This window comes from Podarcis liolepis, assembly GCF_965112155.1.
Source record: "Podarcis liolepis genome assembly, chromosome: 2".
Classification (NCBI taxonomy): domain Eukaryota; kingdom Metazoa; phylum Chordata; class Lepidosauria; order Squamata; family Lacertidae; genus Podarcis; species Podarcis liolepis.
Genome location: NC_139555.1, coordinates 95,897,939 through 95,921,017, shown reverse-complemented (window position 1 = coordinate 95,921,017; position 23,079 = coordinate 95,897,939).

Genomic DNA, 23,079 nt, shown 5'->3' with positions numbered 1-23,079 from the left:
AAGATCTGCAATGTGCTCCGGTGTTGTTGTTTTTGGGGCTTTTGAATTCATTCTGATGTATCTTGTGGGTCCTTCCCGACAACTGCAAAGGGTGCCCCACAGCCATTTAAGTCTGCTGCCACCCACCAGCTCTGAGGTTTTTTGTTGCCATCTAGAAGCACCTGTTGCTTGAGGGGCACTAGCCCACCTAAGAGAAGGAAAACTCTGGTGCTAAACCTCTGCTGCTTTGTGGGTTATCTTTGGAAGAAGAAAAGGCTAAGGAGCAAACCCTACGCAAATCTGGTGTGGAGTCCCTAAGGTGGTTGGAGGGCTCCTTCCAGCAACTCTTGCGTCCCAGCTAGTGCCAAAAGCTTTATTCTGCTTTCCTCTGGACCACATCAGTGAGGCCGAGAGGGGGGTCTTGTCGTCTAGGCAGCTTAGGACCTCCATACATACTGCCCAGGCTTGCGCCCTGGGGAGGTCACTTCGATGCTGCTAACACAGCAGTATGACTTCACACACACACACACACACACACACACACACAGACACACACAGTTGCACTGCACTCCACTGTATACAAAACTGGGGGTAGAGGAAAATAATCACTTTTCCAGAAAGGAAAGGTTAACTTACGGGCACTGGATGGAATCCACCAATAACTGAGGACGCTGACAGCCTGTATCCCACTTTCAAAATTGGTTTCCTTCATAAATGTTTTTGCTTAGTTGAGCTTATGAATTATTTCTTCAAATTGTGCTTCACTGCCACATGTGGTACTAGACAATAGCGGGGGGGGGGGTGTCCTTAGGAGGTGATGCATCTTATGTTTGTGTTCCCAGTAGATGGGAAAGGAAGAAGTTTCATGGCTGTCACATTCGGACTGAATAACATTTGACTATGTTAATCTGGAGCATACAGTGGGGAATAAAGGTAATATTTCCACCTTCTTTATAAGAATTTTATATACTCTTGTGGTGGCTTTGATAGCAATAATTTGGGGTGCTTTTTAATTTCTGTTCCTTTCCCATGATAGTTGTGGGAGAGGGGTTGAGTGTGAGGGACATCAGCTGCTAGAAATATATATATATGCTTTAAAAATTAACATTATAAATGATCTAGTGTCTTTTCTACATATCGGGGGGAAATTGTTTAATGTGCACTGAGGTAAAAGGGACAGGAAGTGTTTTCCAAAGCATTAAAATAGAAGCCCCTTATATCTACTTATGCTCATGCACACATACAAAGCCATGTCTTTCTATACCAGCAGGAAAGTAGATTTGCTTTTAAAAATTGCCTGCTACTGTTTTTGCGTCCTGCACTGAATGTGTTCGGACATGCACACAAGGAGCTCAAGAAAGAGTTAATGGCACTTTTATCATCCTATGAAAAGGAGTGGGGTGAATCCAGTCACAGATTCAACCAATGAGCAAACATCAAAATAAATATTCGGTGCATACAATGTATGGCTAGTAGGAAAAGCTTAATGGCTAAATAGGATGCAGAAGAACAATGGGGGGTTGTGCATACAGTGGTACCTCGGGTTATAGACGCTTCAGGTTACAGACTCCGCTAACCCAGAAATAGTACCTCAGGTTAAGAACTTTGCTTCAGGATGAGAACAGAAATCGCGAGGCGGCAGCGGGAGACCCCATTAGCTAAAGTGGTACCTCAGGTTAAGAACAGTTTCAGATTAAGAACTAACCTCCAGAATGAATTAAGTTCTTAACCCGAGGTACCACTATACTGGGATTTCCACTTTATGAACCACACAATTCAAAGTAGCTCTGGATAAGGAAGGCCACCACAGGATCATGAAAGGGCAGCAAATGTTGTTTGCTTATTTTTTTTTTTTAGTTTTCCCTGCTAGGGAGAGGTGTTAGTGGGATTTTCTGACTCTGTTGTCAACATAATCTGACTGCCCTTGGGTACTATGCACCTTGATTCAGGTGAGGGCAGGGTTTGGTATGCCTCAAGCAGCAAAATGAACCCTTAGCATGCCATGCCATTTCATATATTGCTGCACGCCACCCCAATGTCCAAGTGGTGAGAGATTCCAGGGCTTCCAGGCGCTTACCCAAGGTCCAGCTATTTATACATATGTAGAACCTGAGCCTACGATGGAGGGGCTCACAACATAACCACCCCAGAAGATATTGTTCCTCCCATAGCCACAGCCTTGGAATCCAGCAGAAATCAGGCATGGCTCTGTCTCTCTGGCTTCTGCTTGCTTCTAGCCCAGCTCATGCACACTCTGGCTTTTGCCTTTCTCACTACCAGGCGGGTGAGGGACGGGGACCCCCCATTTGTGCAATGGCATAGAGCAACCTCCTCTGTTATACTAACATCCATATATAGGACCATTAACGCACCAAGAAGCTGGTCTGGCTGCTTCAACAATTGATTCCGCCATTGGATTTTAACCCTTGCTGGTTCCAGGACCTCCCCCCTCCCCTGCAATTCACAACACTATTATTGATAGTTGGGAATGGAAATTGTAGTGGCTCAGTGCCTCAGGGGTCTCTCTTTTTTCTGCCCATCTGACAAAACAGTTCCTTACACCGTCTGACTGGGGGCTAATGCTTCCTGTGTGCTGTGGTTGCCACTTGCACATAGCCAGGCCGGTCTGTCTGAACCACATTGGATGGGAGTATTATGCGTCTGCTTCCCTAGGTTGTTAGCTCCCGGCACTGCCGTAGGAAATAGCCACATTACCCATCTGCTCACATGGTTCCCTCCTTCACATGATATTATTGTGGTGGAAGACCTGGAGGAGGAGGAGGAAGAAGAAGAAGAAGAAGAAGAAGAAGAAGAAGAAGAAGAGGAGGAGGAGGAGGAGGAGGAGGAGGAGTTTGGATTTGATATCCCGCTTTATCACTACCCGAAGGCGTCTCAAAGCAGCTAACATTCTCCTTTCCCTTCCTCCCTCACAACAAACACTCTGTGAGGTGAGTGAGGCTGAGAGACTTCAGAGAAGTGTGACCAGCCCAAGGTCACCCAGCAGCTGCATGTGGAGGAGCGGAGACGCGAACCCGGTTCCCCAGATTACAAGTCTAACGCTCTTAACCACTACACCACACTGGCTCTCAACACACATGCCACACTGGCAACATTAGACCCACCCAATGCTATCTTTCTAGAAAAAGAAGTGCTGGAACTCATCGTGAACATCTTCCTCATTCTCTTAACATGGCAATGGAGAGGTGATGGAACTGAGTTCTGGTGAGTTTCGGCTGAGCAACAGGAGCTCAGCCCATTGAGCAGATTTAAACCGCCAACCTTCCAATCGGCAAGCCCACGAGGCACAGCGCCACCCACTCCTTTTTTTACATACATAATGACCACCTGTGGTTGCTCTCCCCATGCAAGCCTCTTACAGGATTTGCTGACCTGAGTGGGTCAGGATCTTCATAATACTGCTAGTGGCTACTGGGAGGGCACAATTCTTAATTCAGATCAGACTCTGAGGGACAGATTTTCTGTGTCCATAAACGTGCACATGTGAGACAGTCACCATGAGGGAGAAAGCCACCTTAAAGTAGTCTTAGCAGGAGTGTGCTTACAAACTGGTGAATTTTTGGACTGTTCTTGCTGAAATCAAGACAGCTGGTAGCCTTAAATCCACAAAGGACTCAATGGCTCATGAACATTATTTATCTGAATAGGTTTCATGTCAAAATACTACCTAATCCCTATTGCAGAGCTTTCCAAATTTTTGTTGTTGGTGACACGCTTTTTAGGCATGCATCATTTCGCGACACAGTAATTCAGTTTTACTAGCAAACCAGAGGTTAAACGAGGAGCGCAGGCAGCATTCACATGACATACCTACACACTGCAGCCAACACACTGAGTGTCGTGACACACAGTTTGGAAATCTCTGCCCAATTGGAAAGAATGGAAATCTTTACATCTGCACTGATAAATGTTTTGTTCTTCTTCACTCCACCCCTCCAACTAATAGGTGCATGTTGCTCAAATCTATACTAGTTAATGAAAAAATAATAGACCAAAGTAGCTTGAAAATCATTTAGTTACTGTCAATTGTGATGCTGGATCAATGAGGGACATGATTGTCAATTACCCTTTTGCTTTTTATTTTGTCCATTGCAATTATTTGAGATCAATACTTTCAATCTTATTTGATAATAGATATCAACAGTACTGCCTTGCTGTAGACAGACTGCTATATTACGGTAGGGTAGCTATCATAACTATTTAACTAAGTGACTTCATTTCCACTCAACTAGGATAAATATGGCTTCCCGAACCAAGGGCATGTATATCATTTTTGGAATGATTGCATGTCAACAAGCAGTTCACCATGAACGGCAAAGGAAGTGATACATCTACGTTTCATTCAATGGTATGGCATTGGATGAAAAATACTAATTATTTAAATATTGTGTTATTTTTTTAAAAAGAAATCAGGGACCGGAAAAGGATGATAGGTGATTCATACAAAAAAAGAAGCACTTGGGACTGTGCTCTTGAGTACATGAACGTGTGTTTCAATATGATCTGTTTCACAGGATTCAACTTGTGCACTTGTGTGTCTGTGCACACATGCACCCTGCCCCTCTCTCTTTCTCTTAGGCACTCCATTCCCTCTCCTGATTCCCACAGCACCTGCTTTGCACTGCCTCCCCTATTGTTCCATTTCTCACCCGCTTCCAAGTCTTCCAAATTGCTCCCCCCCCCCCCAATTTTAGGTGCTCCACTTTCTGTTCAGCTGCTCAGGTGCTGATCTGAAAAGCACACAAACCGAAAAGAGGAAGCAGGAGAGAGTACCGTTCTTCCACTTTGTTCTTTAGCTCCATTTACTTTTCAGCGAGGGAGGGAGGTAATCACCCCCATCAACTCCCAATGAAGGGGCCAGTGAGTGGAGGGGTGGGCTCGGAGGCTTTGTGGACACCAGGGAAACCACTCACCATGGCCCCCTCCACCTCTTTCCCCCTTTTCTTCCTAATGTCTCAACAAATGAAACTGATCTGTAGAAAATGTAACTTGAAAAAAGAAACATTGCACATACTTTTGTAAACCAAGGAATCTCTTTTAAAAAAGAGAAAGAGCCACTGCACCCAGAGGTGCTACATTGGTGGCCCCTACCATACTGAGTAAAAGGGACGCGGGTGGCACTGTGGGTTAAACCACAGAGCCTAGGACTTGCCAATCAGAAGGTCGGTGGGTCGAATCCCCGCGACAGGGTGAGCTCCCTGCTCCTGCCAACCTAGCAGTTCGAAAGCACGTCAAAGTGCAAGTAGATAAATAGGTACCACTCCAGTGGGAAGGTAAACGACGTTTCCGTGTGCTGCTCTGGTTTCGCCAGAAGCAGCTTAGTCATGCTGGCCACATGACCCGGAAGCTGTACGCTGGCTCCCTCGGCCAATAAAGCGAGATAAGCGCCACAACCCCAGAGTTGTCTGCAACTGGACCTAATGGTCAGGGGTCCCTTTACCTTTACCATACTGAGTGTTCATAGAATTGTGCAGTTGGAAGGAAGGGTCATCTAGTCCAACCCCGTCCAATGCAGCAATAACAACTGTACTACCAACTGAGCCAGTGAATTTGGGAAATTTGAAGTTCAGCAGGAACAGGTCACATAGCACAGCAGAAAATCTTAAGCTCTGTAGCAGCTATGTCGAGATTCACTGATCCATAATTGTGCCACATTTGTGACTTTTCTGCCAGACTGTATACGGGCCTGACTTTCCAGAGGCCTTCAAAATAAATCCTAGCTACCTCACCTCACACTTTGCTCATTTTAATGTTCAGATGCTACAGCACTGATGTTAATGGGGATTAACCATTAGCCATCTGATTGCAACATGGGACATTGCCAAGGCTTGTATCTTTCTGTTAATAGGCGGCGCACATGTTAGACTGAATCACCATTGGGGGCAGGATTCACCCATGCTAGGATCTGAAAGTATACTAATGCTCTACTTATTGGCATATGCATTGATGAATATGTTGCAAGCTGTACAAAACTACAGCTCATCCAGGTGCATAGATGGCAGCAAAGCAATTGGGTCATGTGACCTTTTACCCCTTTGCACTTTAGCACCATCAGTCAGGATTTGCTTTAGTTATAAATGTACATGCCACTAGATTTCTCGTAACAAGTATCATTCAATGCAGTGGTAGCTCCTGGAATAATCCTTGCTCCATTGAAGTTCATGGGTTAATTCCCCATTGACCTGCCTTTAAGATGTCCAATATTTCACCATCTAGGCAAAGGGAACGATGCCACAAGCAAACCATGTTTGTCCATCAAGGCCTTGGCAAATCCAAAAGATTTTGTACCCATGAATGAAACCAATCACTGTTCCCACTAACAGTGAAGTGGCGCCATACTTGTTAGTATGGCAGTGTATCAGGGCCACTCAGGAAGGAGGAGGATTCTTCATGCCTGGGAAACACCCTAAGTATGCAGAAAGATGCTGCTTTTAATGCCCCCATACTCAGCTAAAATAAAGCTTAGATTCATGTACATTTGGGGGTAGATTCAGGGAGGTAGCCGTGTTGGTCTGACGCACTCAAAATAAATTTAAAAATTGTCCGGCAGGACCTTAGAGACCAACCAAGTTTGTTCTGGGTATAAGCTTTCGTGTTCATCTGAAGAAATGTGCATTCACACGAAAGCTTATACCCAGAACAAACTTAGTTGGTCTCTAAGGTGCTACTGGACAATTTTTTTTATTTTTTTGGGGGGGGAGGGGTAAGGTATGCCTATATTTTGGGACTTCTCCATTTTAAGGTTTACTGCATAAACTAGTGGCAAAGGTTCTATCAACCTGACAGAAATGTATCTGACTCAAGAGGAAGAGGATGTGAGGAACAGCTGGGTTGGATTCATGGCTCATTAACATTAAACAGGTCCATTCCTTCTCTGTATTTGGAAAAACTCCAGTTCCTAAAGACTACTCAGGGGTGCCATGGAGGGTCTGCGATCAGTTGTTCAGAACAAACCAGACAACACAGAGGTTCCTTTGCTCTCTCCCCCTCAGCCTTCTTCAGTGTCTAGCTGAGCTTTAATCCACCGTGTCATTGCCAAGTGCCGTTTTCAAAAACAATGTGCTCAGAACCAATCTCCCCTGGCTGCTGGATGGTTGCTGCATTGTGCCAACTGAAGGGATTGTTTGGCAGGCTGCTGTTATATAACAGAATGTGACTAAGATGGCCAGATGTGGCCTGTCACCTCAGTGATCAGCCAGCACGGAAAAGGCAAGGACAAGCTGCTCTCCACAAACACGAGTTACAAGGGTGGAAGTATAAACAGAGCCTACTCGGATGTGGGAGAAAGCGCAAAATAACTGAAGCATTTTGGGGGGATGTATAAAGAAGGGGACCAATTATAAACAGAAGAATATTTACTAGTGCTTATTTCATTCTCAGTTAATATTCTACCCCACAAGCTCCAAATTCTCTCATACCTTTAGGAAACCCAGACCAAATAGCAGAATTAAATACAAGCAAATAATAGTTGCATGTCCAAATGCAATTTTAGCTAGGCACACTTTTGTGTAGCTTCTTCTGAATTCTGAGGCAGGGACAAGTAAGGTGGGAAGAGAAGGCGAGTGAAAGGTTTGGTAATAACAAATAAGTGTTGGCAGGCAGGGTGGGGGGGGGCAGTTTGACTGGAAGGCAATGGAAGAGAAACCCAGGCATTCTGTTCTGAACAGAAATGTCTATTCAGATCAATTAAATTCCTCTTCAGGTCATTTCCAGTTGTTTTTCAGACTTCGTGTAATGCGACTTACATAACTGCAATCTTATCCCTGCAACAATGAGGTCTAGAAACCTGCTTTAATGCGAAGAAAGCTGAAATGCTGTGGACTTCTATGTCAGGACTCTCCAACACTGAGGGAAGGAGAACCGTCAACCACCTAACCCCATTGTTGTTCCAGCTGATGTGACCTTGACCTCTGCCAGCCACTACCAGAGGGCTGAGCAACATCTTGCTCTGAGGGGAAGATAGAGGACAGAATGGCCTGGGGAGCTTCCAAACATCTTGCTCCCTGTGCTCCAGCTGAGGTGCTCTCTGCCTTTCCCAGCCGCTGCAAAGACTGTATAAAGACTTTCCAGAGGCCTTCAAAATAAATCCTAGCTACCTCACACTTTGCTCATTTTAATGTTCAGGTGCCACAGCACTGATGTTAATAGGCATTAACCACTAGCCATCTGATTGCAACATGGGACACTATCTTGCCCTAAGGGAAGGATACAGCTTTCAGCTGCCGACACCCCCCCCCCCCGCCGAAAAGTGGTATATAAATGTCTTAAGTTGGTATATAAATTTCCCATGGTGCAACGTTGGCCATACAAAACACCAGATTTCACACACACACACACACACCGTGCCCAAACACAGCTTGGCTTGTATGTAATCACAGCTTTGAACATGCACTCACCACCACATCCAAAGTGGTGGATTGTTTTGTTTTCTGTGCATTGTGCCAAGTGCTGCATATACAAAAATACTCATGGCTTTGGAAGTGGTGGCAAATGTTTATCCAGAGCTACCTGCATGTGCTAGCCAAAGAGGAAACAGGGTTCCTTTTCATTGACTGTAAGGGCTGCCATCACACTTGGTGCATTTGAAACCTAAGGCTGCTTAACACCCTCTCCAGATTTCTGTAGGTGCTGGACTTACTGGACTCATTGCAACTAGAAAAGAATACGAAGTCAGTCTGAAGGTGCTTTTCTTACATTGTACTGATTGCAGAAATCTAGTCCTGTTCATATTATTTAGGTCCAGGATGGTGTTAGTGGTCAACCAGGTTGGGCACTGGCCAGGGGCCCTTTACTGGCCTGGCCTGACTGCGCCACCACTCACCATCACCCCTTCTGAATGGCTGTTTAAAGAGTGGGCAGGTGCTGCTGCTGCTTTTAAATGGGAGCAAAGCTTGGCTCCTATCTGTGGTAGCTTCCTGCTTTCTTAATTTACCCAAAATGCAATGTGCTGGCCTATAGATCTATAAAACTCATGAAACTCAGCCTATGTATCTAGCAAATGAGAGGTATCACAGAAAACCCCGTGATGGGCAAACTTAGGCCCATGAGTCAAATGCAGTCTTCCAAGCTTCTCTATCAGGCCCTCAAGGCTGTCCCCAGTCCACACTCCTCACTGGCTTTGCACCCCGACTGGGTCTTTTTGCCTGGCTAAAATGTGCCCTTGAACTTTGTTAATGTTCCTTGCTTGGAGGATAGCATAGTCTCCACCTGCCCTGAATATGCCAGTACTGTCAGGAAAACCCTTAAGTCCTCCCAGCTTCTCACTTTCTCATGCCAAGTCCCAAATCGCCATCTTTGTTGAGGTACACTAACTAGAGATGGCTTCACATAGGGCGAAGAAGAAAGAGTTGCCGACTGAGGCAGCCTCCTCCCGCTCCTGCTTTGCCACCGCTCCTGGTTTTCATCTAAGGAAGGTTGGAGGGTATGGGACACAGACAGAGATGTGACCAAATGAACGCCTGTTGCTCACACCACTTTTCTTTCTCTCCCTGCCCACCACTTGTATGTGGCCCCCAGAAGATTGCATCTCCCAGCCACTTATCAGAGGGCTGGTGTCATACTGCCCTGAAGGGAAGGGAAGAAGAACACAGAGTGACCTAGAGAGCTTCCAAACATATTTGCTCCCTGTGCTCCAGCAATATTACAATTAAGGGAAGGGAGGAAGAAACAAATTTTGATGTGGGCCTGTATGCTGAAATTCCTGCATTTTAGGGGGTTGGATTAGAGGGCCCTTGAGGTCCCCTTACACCTCTGCAATTCAATGATTCTTCACAGTACAACGCTCTGCATATCTATGCAGAAGTAAGCTCTACCCAGTTCAGTGGAGCTTACTGTGTATAGGATTTATTCATTTTTGTAGGCAGTGAAATAATCTTCATTATACAAGTAAAAGCGCTTTGCGATACCATAAACTTTTAAAGCCCTGCACATTTCCCCTCTAATCAAAGTGATACATGTCACTTTACCTCCCACTGATATATTATTATTCAATATCTGCTTATATCTTGGAAACACTTTGTTTCAGAATATGTTAGAATGATGTACAAATCAGCTGGGACATTAATAAAAAGACTGAAACAAAGGGGGGAAAGGCTTCGGCAGATATCCATGCTTTTAAAATTCTATCTTAATGCACGCCACTTAACGTCCTCGGATTGTCTTCAGTACCAGAAGTGGGGAGAGAGAATTGAGGGAAGAAGAGAGCAAAAGTTAGACGTGTGCCAATTTTCAAGCTAGCAAGCATATCCCTTTATGCTAGTTTTCTGTTTCATATAGAGATGACTTCTCCATACATTAGGTTATGGTGCCATCTTATGGCAGCTTCTTACCACTATTTTATGTCTGTTTAATGATTTCGTAGGTATCTTCTTAATGACTTTAAAGGTTTAAAACAAGTTAAAAAACAAAGCCTGATGGCCGTATAATATAGAACTTGAAAGAGAGTTATGGAACAAAACTGGACACACAGTTTTGTTTCCTTAGAGGTTTTCTACTTTCTTATGGATAATAAAAGCAAATATACTGTTTATTAACTGTATAGAGTGTTGAAGCAATGATTCTTCAACATCAACTTCGTTGGACTGGTCATGTTGTGCGGATGCCTGATGATGATCTTCCAAAGCAACTACTCTATTCCGAACTTAAAAATTGAAAGCGTAATACTGGTGGTCAACAAAAGAGGTTTAAAGACTGTCTCAAGGCAAATCTAAAAAAAGTAGTATAAACACTGATAACTGGGAAACACTGGTCTGTGAGCGCTCCAGCTGGAGAACAGCCTTTACCAAAGGTGTCGTGGGCTTTGAAGGCACTCAAACTCAGGACGCAAGGGAGAAACGTGCTAAGAGGAAGGCACGCTTGGCAAATCCACACCGTGATCAACTCCCACCCTGAAACCAATGTCCCCACTGTGGAAGGATGTGTGGATCCAGAATTGGCCTCCACGGTCACTTACGGACTCATTGTTAAAACCGTGTTTATGGAAGACAATCTTACTCAGCTACGAGTGATCGCCAAAGAAGAAGATTATTAAATTATATTTATTCACTGTATTCTGCACTAGTTCCCCACCCCATTAAAAAGAAGCGTTAATCTATAGAATTAGGTATTTCTAATTAGAAAATCCTTTTATTATTTCAGTCAGAGGGTTCTTCCTCTAGAAAGGTCTTAGCTGATATTCTGCATATGTTGGATCTATACATGCAGTACAAATCTGAACTGCAGGTCCTGTATTGATAGTGACACAGAATAAAGAAAAGGTAGAAATCAGAGACTGAGAATGTTCTTTTTTGCCATTTCAGCATAGGGATTCCCTTTCAAAGCAAATACATGACCTAATGTGGCTCAATACTTCTCTGAGGCACACCCTGCAGAAGCTAAACAGCTCTGAGGCTGCTCTGTGCCTCTGGATAGCAGGCCACCTGTGAGCCACATATATGTGTCTGTGAGTTCCACACTGGAAGAAAGGTGGGTATAAATTGAGAAAGTAAAATAAATATAAAAAAATTCCAGACATGAATCCTATGCCATTAAGTTGTAACGTGGAATTCCCCCTCCCAACCACATTCAAAACAAATGAGGAAATAAACAAAGTCATTTATTGCGTAGCTGCTTCTTCAAAAACCAACTTGTTTGACAGAGAAACAGACTAACCAAGAGGAACCTTACAGAGGGAATGGCGCTTCTTCCTCCCCTTTCACCCTGCTGTAAATGGGCAGCAATTAATTACAGAACAGAAATGAATGCCAAAAACTTTGGTTTCCCTGCAGCAAATTACAGTGGTGCCTCGCAAGACGAAAAGAATCCATTCTGTGATTCTCTTCGTCTAGCGGTTTTTTCCGTCTTGCGAAGCAAGCCCATTGAAGGATTAGCGGATTAGCGCTATTAGCGGCTATTAGTGGCTTATCTGCTGATCGGATCAGCTGATAAGCGGCTTAGCGGCTTAGGAAAGGGGGGGAAAGGGGGGAAAAAACCAGCAGGAACATTGTCGTCTTGTGAAGCAAGCCCATAGGAGATTCGTTTTGCGAAGCACCTCTAAAACGGAAAACTCTTTCGTCTAGCGAGTTTTTCGTCTTGCGAGGCATTCGTCTTGCGGGGCACCACTGTAAAATGAAATCCAGTCTTACCCAGCAAAATATGTGAACTATTAATATAATAACAAACAAATCATTTGTGTTTTCAGAAATTTCAGACACCAAATGCCGCAGAAAGGCTATTTGAATTTCTGGTTCTCACCTTAGTTCATTTTGCAGTTGACCTGAAGGCAGGGGAATTTCCCAAGCCCAAAGGCCTACTTCTGCCAGTGAAGCCTTCCTGTTTACTCTAGCTGTTTTGAGTCCCTAAATACTCTGGATGATGCCCCTCTGACCATAAAAGCAGTCCTATCATAACTGTCTGAAAGTATCAAATAGTAAACAGAAGGGCAATCACACGCTGGCTTGAAAGTCGGAAAGCTGAACTTTAATTTAAAATGTTGCTTCAGATGTAACTATATGCCTAGCATGACAATTTCCTCTTTCAATTAACAACACAGTCATTACCCAAGGAAATAAAGCTTTCCCTACCCAAATGTGTTTCTCAGTTCTAAACAGGGACACATTTCCTCAGCTCTATAGAAAGAGGTTTTGTGAAACAACACTCTTTCTAAATATTCCATATATTCTGGATGCTGTATTAATCTCACTGAGAAACACCCAAACCCGGACATTGTAGTATTTTATTTTTCTGCTCTTGCTCTCTTGATACATGACAGATCACCAGCAAGTTCATCTCTAAACTGAGCTTGACAAGAACTGAGTGTCCAGTCCACACACAGGTACACTACAGATTCCTTCTAAATTTCTATTAATTCTGATTGTTGAAACATGTCTTTATGCTAAGCTTGATCTTGCTCTGCTGGAAGCTATTCAAACCATGCTATTTCTAAAATGTGTAGGCTACAATAATTTCAAGAGTCCTCAAATGACTTACTTTAATTGACTGAAAATTGTAGCACTTGCAAGTAGCTTTTTGTCAAGAGTGGCTGCAGAGCAAGCAGGCTACATCTCTAGCCAGCTCCAACTACAGTGGTACCTCGCAAGATGAATGCCTCGGAAGACGAAAAACTCGCAAGACGAAAGAGTTTTTCGTTTTTTGAGTTGCTTCGCAAGACGAATTTCCCTATGGGCTTGCTTCGCAAGACGAAAACGTCTTGCAAGTTTGTTTCCTTTTTCTTAAAACCGCTTGAAGAGGTGCAGTTGCGACTTGACCGTGCTTCGCAAGACGAAAAATTCGCAAGACGAAAAAACTCGCAGAATGAATTAATTTCGTCTTGCGAGGCACCACTGTATATTACAGTCATACCTTGGAAGTCAAACAGGATCCGTTCCGGAAGTCCGTTCGACTTTCAAAACGTTCGAAAACCAAAGCACGGCTTCTGATGGGCTACAGGAAGCTCCTACAGCCTAACTGAAGCCCTGGAAGCCCAGTCGGATGTTCGGCTTCCAAAAATATTTTGCAAACTGGAACAGTCACTTCCAGGTTTGCGACGTTCAGGAGCCAAAACGTTCAGGAACTAAGCTGTTCAACTTCCAAGGTATGACTGTACTATAAAGCAAGGAGGGGAAAATTCTGGTCCTCCAGACATTGTTGGGTGACACGTCCCATTATCTCTAACCACTTGCCATGCCGGCTGGGGCTAATGGGAGTCCAACAGCCACAGTTTTTCCACCCCTGCTGTAAAGTATTTTTTTAAAAAAAATAAATAAATAGCTGCAAGCCCCCTTGCATCCTTCCAATGTCAGAAAATGTTCTTGCTCCCATTTTAAAAAGAAGATTGAAGGAATGCAGGGAGAGCATATGTAGAGAGCATATGTGCCTCCACTGAAATGTGTGTACTCCCTGGATTAATGTTCATCAACTTCTTTTGGAGAGCTTCACACCACTGTCTTACCTTGGGTTGTATGGAAGCACTCTTCGTTGGTGCTCCTACATTTTCTTGTGTATATTTATGGGGCTACAAGATGCACTGCAGGAATGATTAATCCCCACTGTGATAAATGGATACATATAATGATCTCAAAAGACGTTTTAGGCAGATAACTCCAAGACAAGATAAAGCCCTTAGATTTAAGCAGCTCCAGACACTTTGACTTAGAAGGAAAGAAAATGAACCCATTTCCAGGTTTTTCCTGGTTGTGAATAAGATCCTGATACTAAGTTTTATATATATATATATATATATGTTTTCGTAGATTTTCACGGGTACAGGAATGCAGGTTTTGGTGTCCTCGGGTGTCTTCCCGTGTAAAAGTTGGGGTGTCTAGGCGACGTTTCCAGTAACAAGAAGCCGAAAGCACCAGCCTGAAGATGACGAGTGAGACCTCGTCGAAACGTCGCCTAGACACCCCAACTTTTACACGGGAAGACACCCGAGGACACCAAAACCTGCATATATATATATATATATATATATATATATATGCATTTTTGTGAACCGCCCTGTGATCTTTGGATGGAGGGCAGTATACAAATCATTAAGTAATGATAATGATAATAAGTTTTGATCAGCTTATAGATATAGTCAGTACAAATTGCCTGTAAATTTTAAAAAAAGGTTCACTACAAAGCAGACAAATTGAGGTCTGGGCCTTTAGTCACCTCTCCTAATGCCGCTAGCTGTTTCAGGCCTGTTACAATGCCGTTCCCTAGAGACTGATCCTTATTCAGCTTTGCAAACAGACCAGCCATCCCTGAAGCCCATCTTTAGAGCTCTGCTTAAAATAAGTTCTCTTATTTGTCTCTTCACCTCCACTCTTTTCACCAAGCAACCAAATGTATTACTTGGGGATAAATGAGGAGAGCTCTGGCAGATCATATTCCTCAGGGTGGTCAACCATAGGCTTCTGGAAAGCTCACAAGCAAAATATTCTTCTGTGTTTTGAGCCTCAAAGAGCTATAATCAGAGATTATCCTCCTAGCGGCAATTTAGTGCGTGGCAATGTTACCTTGAAAAAGAGCCTGTTTTAAGCTGGTGTGATACCAGAGGTTTTGAATAGCCCCCCCCCCCAAGCAAACAAACAAACAATCCTTCACGTTGTGCATTCAGTCAATTCTCCCACCCCCTCTTTCTCCAAAAGCCCACACTTACCAGACACAGCTCTGTCTCCTACACAGAAGAATGGAAGCAAATAATTAATTCAAACTGCCTACCAGAGGATCCGTGTAGCAAAAGCTCAGGCGAAAGGGACCTAGTAAAGAACTACATTTCCTAGAATTCCCTGGGAAGAGATATTGATTGGTAAACTCCTCTGAGAATTGCAGCTCTGGGAGGGGAATAGGGGGTCTTCTAACAACTGCCAGCACCCTTAACAAACTACAGCTCCCATAATTCTTTGCTGGAAAGCGTGACTGTTTAAAGTGGCACCATAGTGCTTTAAATGTATATAGTAGTGGGAATGTGGCCTAACTCTGCTCAACATTCCATTCTAGCCTCTTTTCAACAGTGAAGGAGGGAAGAAACCCATGGAAATTAGCAGAGGCAAGTGATGCAAGAAATGGGACATGAGAAAATGTTGGTTCAGATGACCTTAGGCTTAGCTTCACAGAGGGCCCAGGCTGCAGTTATGACCTAGTCCAGGGGTCTGAAACCCGCGGCTCCAGAGCCGCATGTGGCTCTTTTACACCTTTGCCGCGGCTCCGGGGTGGATACTAGCGAGGGGAGGAGGCGCATTGTGCGCCCCGACACTCCCCACTGTGGCGGGCGCTGTACTGGCTGTGACGTCGCATGGGGGCGGTGTGTGCGTTAGTCACGTACCGTCCCGACGTCACCTTCCCGCCCGCTGTCAGATTGCGGCTCCGGAGATATATTTGTTTTAAATGTCGCAATGGTTTTGCGGCTCCCAGATTTTTTTTCCTTCGAAAACGGGTCCAAGTGGCTCTTTTTGTCTTAAAGGTTGCAGACCCCTGACCTAGTCCTTATCATACGCATTAACTGGGACAGTATTGTGCATGGAATGGGCTTCAGCCGCTACACACACACACACACACACACACACACACACACACACACTGTCCTTGGCTTTGTTAACACAGTCCGATGTCCATTACAGGAAGTTAAAAGAACAGAACTGCAATGAACTATATAGATAAAAATAACCTAATGGGCTTCCTCACACAAAATCATGATGTTATAAACCCATCACTCCCGTCCTCAATTACAATCAAATTCATGTTTTCCTCTCTAGGCTTTTGCTGAAGCAGGTTCTGTGCTACTTGAGGATGTGATGGATGGTTCATGTATTGGTCTTTGCCTTCAGCCTGCCTTGGCTCGCTGATTTATGGAGTTTTATTGACAGCAGCTGTAGCGGAAAGCATTTCTCCTAGCCCCTCTCCATCACAGATAACGTGTCATAGACACTGATACTAAAAGGCAGACAGTTTGGAGGCTTGATAGAGGAAATTAGGCATCAGTAAACCATGAAATACCACTGACTGGCTTGTCTGTGGCAGAACAGCTTCGGAGGGGCTGTGGTGTCAGTTCTACAGGAAGAATACAGATCACTGCTCACTTGAGAGACATTAGCGCATTTTCGGTTCTTAACTACCCTTCCTGGAGGATTAACTTTTTTTTTCTTTTCTTTTTTTGCCAGACAGGAATCCTCTGCCTCTCTGTCTATGTAGCAGATGCAAGCAACTGGCAGCCAAGCACGATACAAGTGGAATCATGAGGGCATATGCCATACCCAAACTTTTCTGCATTCTCTTATTTGTAGAGTTACTGTTTCCTGAGTGGCTTCCAGGTTTATGTTAAGGCACCAAAGTACATAAAATACCTTAATATCTACTTTGTACCATGCCACTAATAACAGGAATCTAATTTAACATTGTTTTATCATGGCCTTTTAAGTTGTCTGGCTTGCTATTTTTGATGTGTCACCCTTTTTAACCCTCCGTTATTTATTTTTATTATTATTACAGTATTTATACCCCGCCCATCTGGCTGGGTTACCCCAGACTCTGGGGAAGTCCACACATAGACTCATCCAAGGATAATATAATACAACTCTAGTTTGCCTTTTTCCCTTTTTTCCAGTGCTCAGGTGCTTCTTAACATATTCCCTAAAGCATGACCTTCTGCAGTACTTTGGGCATATCATTCTGAAGCCCCTAAAAAAAAATCTAGGTGATACACTAATATTGATATTTTTTTAATAGTATCAACAATACCTGCAAAAATGCATTCCCTGGAAAGGACCTTTTAATATATTTATTCAATCAGCAATTTTAGAAAATGTTAACACTGCTGTTATAAGTTTCATTGCTGTTCCACTCATTTTTGTTTCGCTTTCTCTGTTTTGTAGCTGTTGCTGCCCAACCTAACCATAGATAGCATTTTGTCGACTGCCTAGAAAACCCTGGTGTAAAGGTGAGACATAAATGTTTGCAAACTGTTTTTAGGGTTTTTGTTGTTGTTTTTTTACAATCAAGCGGTGTATAAATTTTATGAAACAAAAATAAAATAAATGTAATGGATCTGATTTTTATGATAACTACAATATGACTGCCTACTGCAAACTGGCCTGGCTTTCTCCTAACTCTTCTAGGAATGAGCTCCATGTACTAAAATAAGCTGACCTTCAAAAGGGCAGCACTTGCTTCCCCACTCAATGGCAGTCTTACAACTTTACAACATTAACCCTGAAGTAGCCAAGCAGATGGTGCGGTTTCCTGTGTGCAGTTTACTATAACATGAAAGGGGAAGTGAGTGGTTTGGCCACATAGCTGCACAGGATACAAGACAGATCTAACCCAGTGTGTTCTTCTATTCTGAGTGGAAGCTGCTATCAAGGGTCTCAGCCAGAGGACTTTCCCTTCATTGGTTCTCAGTGGACAGCCAGTTGCCTATGGGAAGCCTGCAAGCAGCACCTGAGCATAAGAAGCCCTCTCTCCACCTACAGTTTTCAGCAACTGGTACTTAAAAGGCATACTGCCTGCCTCCAAAAGTGGAGGTAGTACATAGGGCATCATGGCTGGTAGCTACAGATAGCTTCCTTTTCCATGTATGTGTCTAATCCTCTTTTAAAGCCATCCAACTTGGCAGCCATAACTTCCATAGTTTAGCCATGTGCTGTGTGAAGAAGTGCTTTCTTCAGTCTGTCCCGAATTGTCTTAACATTCAGCTTCATTTATCCACCCACTTTCTCCACCTATTTAATTCTGCTTGATGCCTAGAGATGTTAGAGGTGGAACCTCAAGAGAGCCTGCTCTAGTAAGTCATTTGTGGGACTTAGAGATCTGGTAAAGAGCAGAGAATTTGAAACTGAGGAGAGAAAGGATGGTATTTTTTTGTCCTATAAAATGACCACCAGAATGATCATTTCATACTCTTGTAGGAGGGAAGCCTTTAGGGCTCACAAAAGTTTGAAAAGACCTCAAAAGTAATCTAGTCTAACCCCTTATTTTAGTCTTTTGAAATCTGGCAGAGACACTGTTCTTTAGTTTAGGAACCATTGTTCACACATTAAAACCAATTCCTGTCAGCTACCCACAATGGCGTACCACATATTTCAAGTCTGTTTCAAGTTTCATGAGATTTTCGACAGAACTTCATTCTTCATTAACTTGTCAAATTAGGAAAATTAGGAGATCTGTCAGAGTTAAGTGTAGTTAAGATTGACGATGATTTTTTTAGATCAAAATTTGGGATATCCCTCCTCTACTTCTTTTATCTAATTTCCCTCATCTCTCCTCCTACTCCCCCAGCATCCTATGAGAAATTATCACAAGGGGAAGATGAACTGTTCCACACTCAAAACTGCTCATGATACTTTTTTTTTTGTTAATTAAAGAAAAAAGATAAATTTTGACATTTAGGTACATGTGAAAATGTTTATACAAGAAATTCACTATGTCAGTTATTGTGTCTCTTTCTTGCATTCAGTTATTTGCATTATAACAAGTCTCTGTGTGTCTCTCTTTCCCTCCTCCCCACTCCCGGTTCGTAACTCTTCAAGTTGATCCCATGGCAGGAGGAACACACACAAACCATTCTCCTCTGTACATCTTCCAGTTGGCAGAAAAATGCATTGACACAGTCCTTGGGGAACTGTCGCTCCTTTGTACCCACTATGTAGGAGGACAACATTTAATTAATTGGCACTGATAGAAGTGTGTGATCTCTTTGGAGTTTTCCTTTGAAGAATATGTAAGACATGGAATTCAGGAGATGAGTGAAGGCAGACTCGGCAGTTGTAACAGATACAGGTCCTTGATGTACCGTCTCTCAAGTAGCAGGTTGCTGTCTTCTGATTCCCCCTCCCCGTTTTACTTCCATCCAGTTAAATCCTTTTATCCAAGGCAGGAGTGTTTTGAGATCCACAGTAACAGCCTCAGCTTTAGCGCAGTGGGACAATTCAATCCTCCTAAGCTGTCAGCGATTCTTGAGCCAGATGTTTTTCAATGTGTAATATGAAGATGTAAAAAAAGAGTCAATTGCTCTAACTGGAAGTGAACTTGAAGAACATGGTTTAGCTTTCAAATCATAGCATTTCTGAAGATGTTGAATAAGTGCTTATTCTTCTTCTTAAAAAAAGAGGAAACATCTCACAACAAATATGATGGATACATGCATGTAAGATCATGTAGATTCAAAAGGCTAACTTTCTCTGCTGCGATGCAGACAGTTCTCAAAAAGAGTATGTTTCTTCTAAGTAGAAATTGTTAGAGCCATTTCTATGCATTTGTTCTGCACATTCACATGAAGTGCTTGAGACCAGCAAAGATGGCCGATCTTGCCTTGCCTTGCGAAGCATCTGAGCCTTTTGGAATTGCTACAATTACAGCATTTATTACATATTGAATTTATATCCCGACCTCCTCCTGATGCAGCCCAGGGCGGCAATTTTTTAAAACAAAGCAAAAATGTTATAAAACAGTCAAAACATTAGGAAAAAATACAGTTAAATATCTCTAATAGCAGTTACAATTTAAAACATTCTTCCATCCAGGGATCTTGCGGATGTCATCAGCCACCCCAATGCCTGAGTAAACAGGAATGTTTTCATATTCCTCCTGAAAGTTAGTAAGGCTGGAGGCAGGCACACCTCAACAGGGAGAGTATTCCCAGGGCCTTTTCAGTAGTGGTTCCACAGCCAAGAGATATGCCAAACTCATCAGTCAGAACAAGAAGATTGGGTCCACACAAGATTTTCCACAATTTCAAGAAAACAAAGAGCGAGAAAAGAGAGCTATTCTTAATAAACCTCAGGTATTTCACGACAGATCAGGAAAACAAAACAAAATCTGCTAATAATGAATGGTATAAGGTGGATAGGGGAAAAACTAGACATGTGGGTCAGAGGGAGGAGAGAGACTGAGGTAATGGGAAATATGAACTTTTCCTACCTCAGGTTTCTGACATCTTCAAATGTTTCTTCAGATGAAGTGAGTGCAGCAGAATTCTGTGTAATTACTGCTGTAGACGCCTCTTTAATTAGTTGGCCCAGCGGACAGCCTTTCATCCTTATTAAGAGGAATTTACAATTAAAAGGCATTGTGTTAACTGCAAAGCTGTACTCCGGGGAGCCATCGAGCCCTCTGTTTCACTGAAGAGGCCCATCTCATTTGGAAGAAGCGTTAAACAGGACCAAAGCATATTTTTATGCCAAGGCGAGAGCAGAAGCAGAAGCACTGTGCGCATGAGAGCAAAATCAGAGAATCAGAGAATCAGAGAATTGGAAGGGACCGTGAGGGTCGTTTAGTCCAACCCCCTGCAATGCAGGAAACTTCCACTACCCTGAGATTAGAAGTCTCATGCACTACTAACTGAGCTGTACTGTGGCAGCACTGGAGCAAGAGGCAGAGTTATTGAGCACCTTAATGGCACAAATTAAGTCCCACCGGTTTTAAACATGGCATACTTTCGTATAGATATCTGGGCATAAATAAAGAGCATTCTCAAAATGTCCAGATATACCAGTTTTGCCCAAGAGCAAGAAAAATAAAGAAAAGGAAAAACAGAGTGAGCGAGCATTGAAAGGAGGACCTATCCAGCCACTCTGTATGTTACTGAACGTGCGTGCACATGCAAGGGACAGATTATTATTTCTCTAGGCACACAGTTCGAAAGGTCTAGTTTAATTACCCCACCCAAATCTGGCATGGCTCCTCCTCGTGCACCAAGGGCATCTGATGCAGGTGAGGGGCTGCAAGATGGATTGTGTTTTGGTTTTTTGTAATCTTGCCTTGCAACATTGAAAAAAACACCACCATCACTGTGCAAAAATGGTAGAGAGAGAAAAAGCAGAAATCACAAGCCTGCCAACAAAGTAAAATCAGCAAGCACACAAATGCGCAAAATTATCATCTCATTAAAAGCTTGTGAAAACATAAAATTTTAGAAACCAGGTAAAAAGGAAGTGTAGACACCAAATTCCAGTGGAGGGCATTCTGTGACCAGAGCACCTCTACAGTAGAGGCTTTATTACAGATTAAAAACCACATTATATCAGAGCCTGGAGGTACAGGGCGTCTAAGAACCTACTTTGAATCAGGTGGTCCTTCAGAACGTTTGGCCCTAAGCCAGGCATAGGCAAACTGGGCCCTCCAGATGTTTTGGAACTACAATTCCCATCATCCCTGACCACTGGTCCTGTTAGCTAGGGATCATGGGAGTTGTAGTCCCAAAAAACATCTGGAGGGCCCAGTTTGCCTATGCCTGCCCTAAGCTATATAGGGTTTTATAGGTCATACGCAGTAATATTGAGCTGTGCTCAGAAACCTTGCCAGCCAGTTAATTATTTTAAAAAGAAAAACTGTTTGAATAGTCTTCAAGGACAGCTCCAGATCCACGAGGGCATGGCTGACACCAGGCACTTGCAGCAGATGCACCAGCTTAAACTGGTGAAAGGTGCTCCACGTCAACAAAGCCACTTACACCAACCAAATAAGGACGAGATCAAGGGGCATCCCAAAGCTGCAAACTTGAATTGTCAAGGAATTGTCAATGGGGAATGCAACCCAAAAGCCAAGAGGAACGTCACCACCCAGATCCAGTGACACCCCCCCTCCCTAACTGTACTTACATTTTGTCAGGATTAACTCCGGGTTTATAGTTTGTCCACCTTCATCCAGTCCATTAACTACACCATGAGGTTGCAGAATATGCCTCTGGGGGCCCCAGAATGAGACAAACCTCTCCGGGCGTCTTCCTGATGTTGCACAGCTCCGGGACATCCACAAATTATCAGTCCCCGGGCACTCCAGCGACACATAGCAGATGCCTATGTGTATGCACACTCAGCAGAGATTAGCAAAAACGAAGTGAAGATTGGTGTGCTCATTCTAAGCTTTTATTAAGCAGTATATACAGGACAAACTGATCATGGCGTCCTCTCACTTCAGCTCCGAGAACCGAAGGTAAAAAGTAGAAAAACACAACAGAGCGGAAAAGGTAAGGCTAGCTTCCATTCTCAGGCTTTCCAAGCCTAGAAAGTAAACACAGACATGTGATGTAACAGTCACACATCAGCAACGGAGGAGGAAAATGCTAACAGAAGTACCTGTTCCACACTTCCACTATATCAATGGAAATATAATTTATGACTGTTACAACACCTCACTCCAAACGACGTCATTTGGTGCTGTTGTTGTAGTATGTTTCATGGCACGGGGGACAAAAACGGCACTGCAGTATTTCACAGTACAAGCGTCAGAAAGCAAAGTGTGAGAATTCCCCAGCACCACTTTCAGGAGTTAATCCGACAGGTAGGAAAAGAATTACAGTCATACCTTGGAAGTTGAACAGAATCCATTCCGGAAGTCCATATGACTCCCGAAACGTTCGACTTCCAAAGCACGGCTGCAGGAAGCTCCTGCAGCCAATCGGAAGCCACGGAAACCCCGTTGGATGCTCGGCTTCCAAAAGAACATTCAAAAACCAGAACAATCACTTCCGGGTTTTGTTCGTTTGGGAGCCGGAATGTTTGACTCCCAAGGCGTTCGGGAGCCGAGGTATCCTAAGGATACCAGGATGAGTCCAGAAGGATACCATGGCTGATGGGTGTCAGATACCAATGAGAAATCCTGGGAAACTGCCAACACAACACT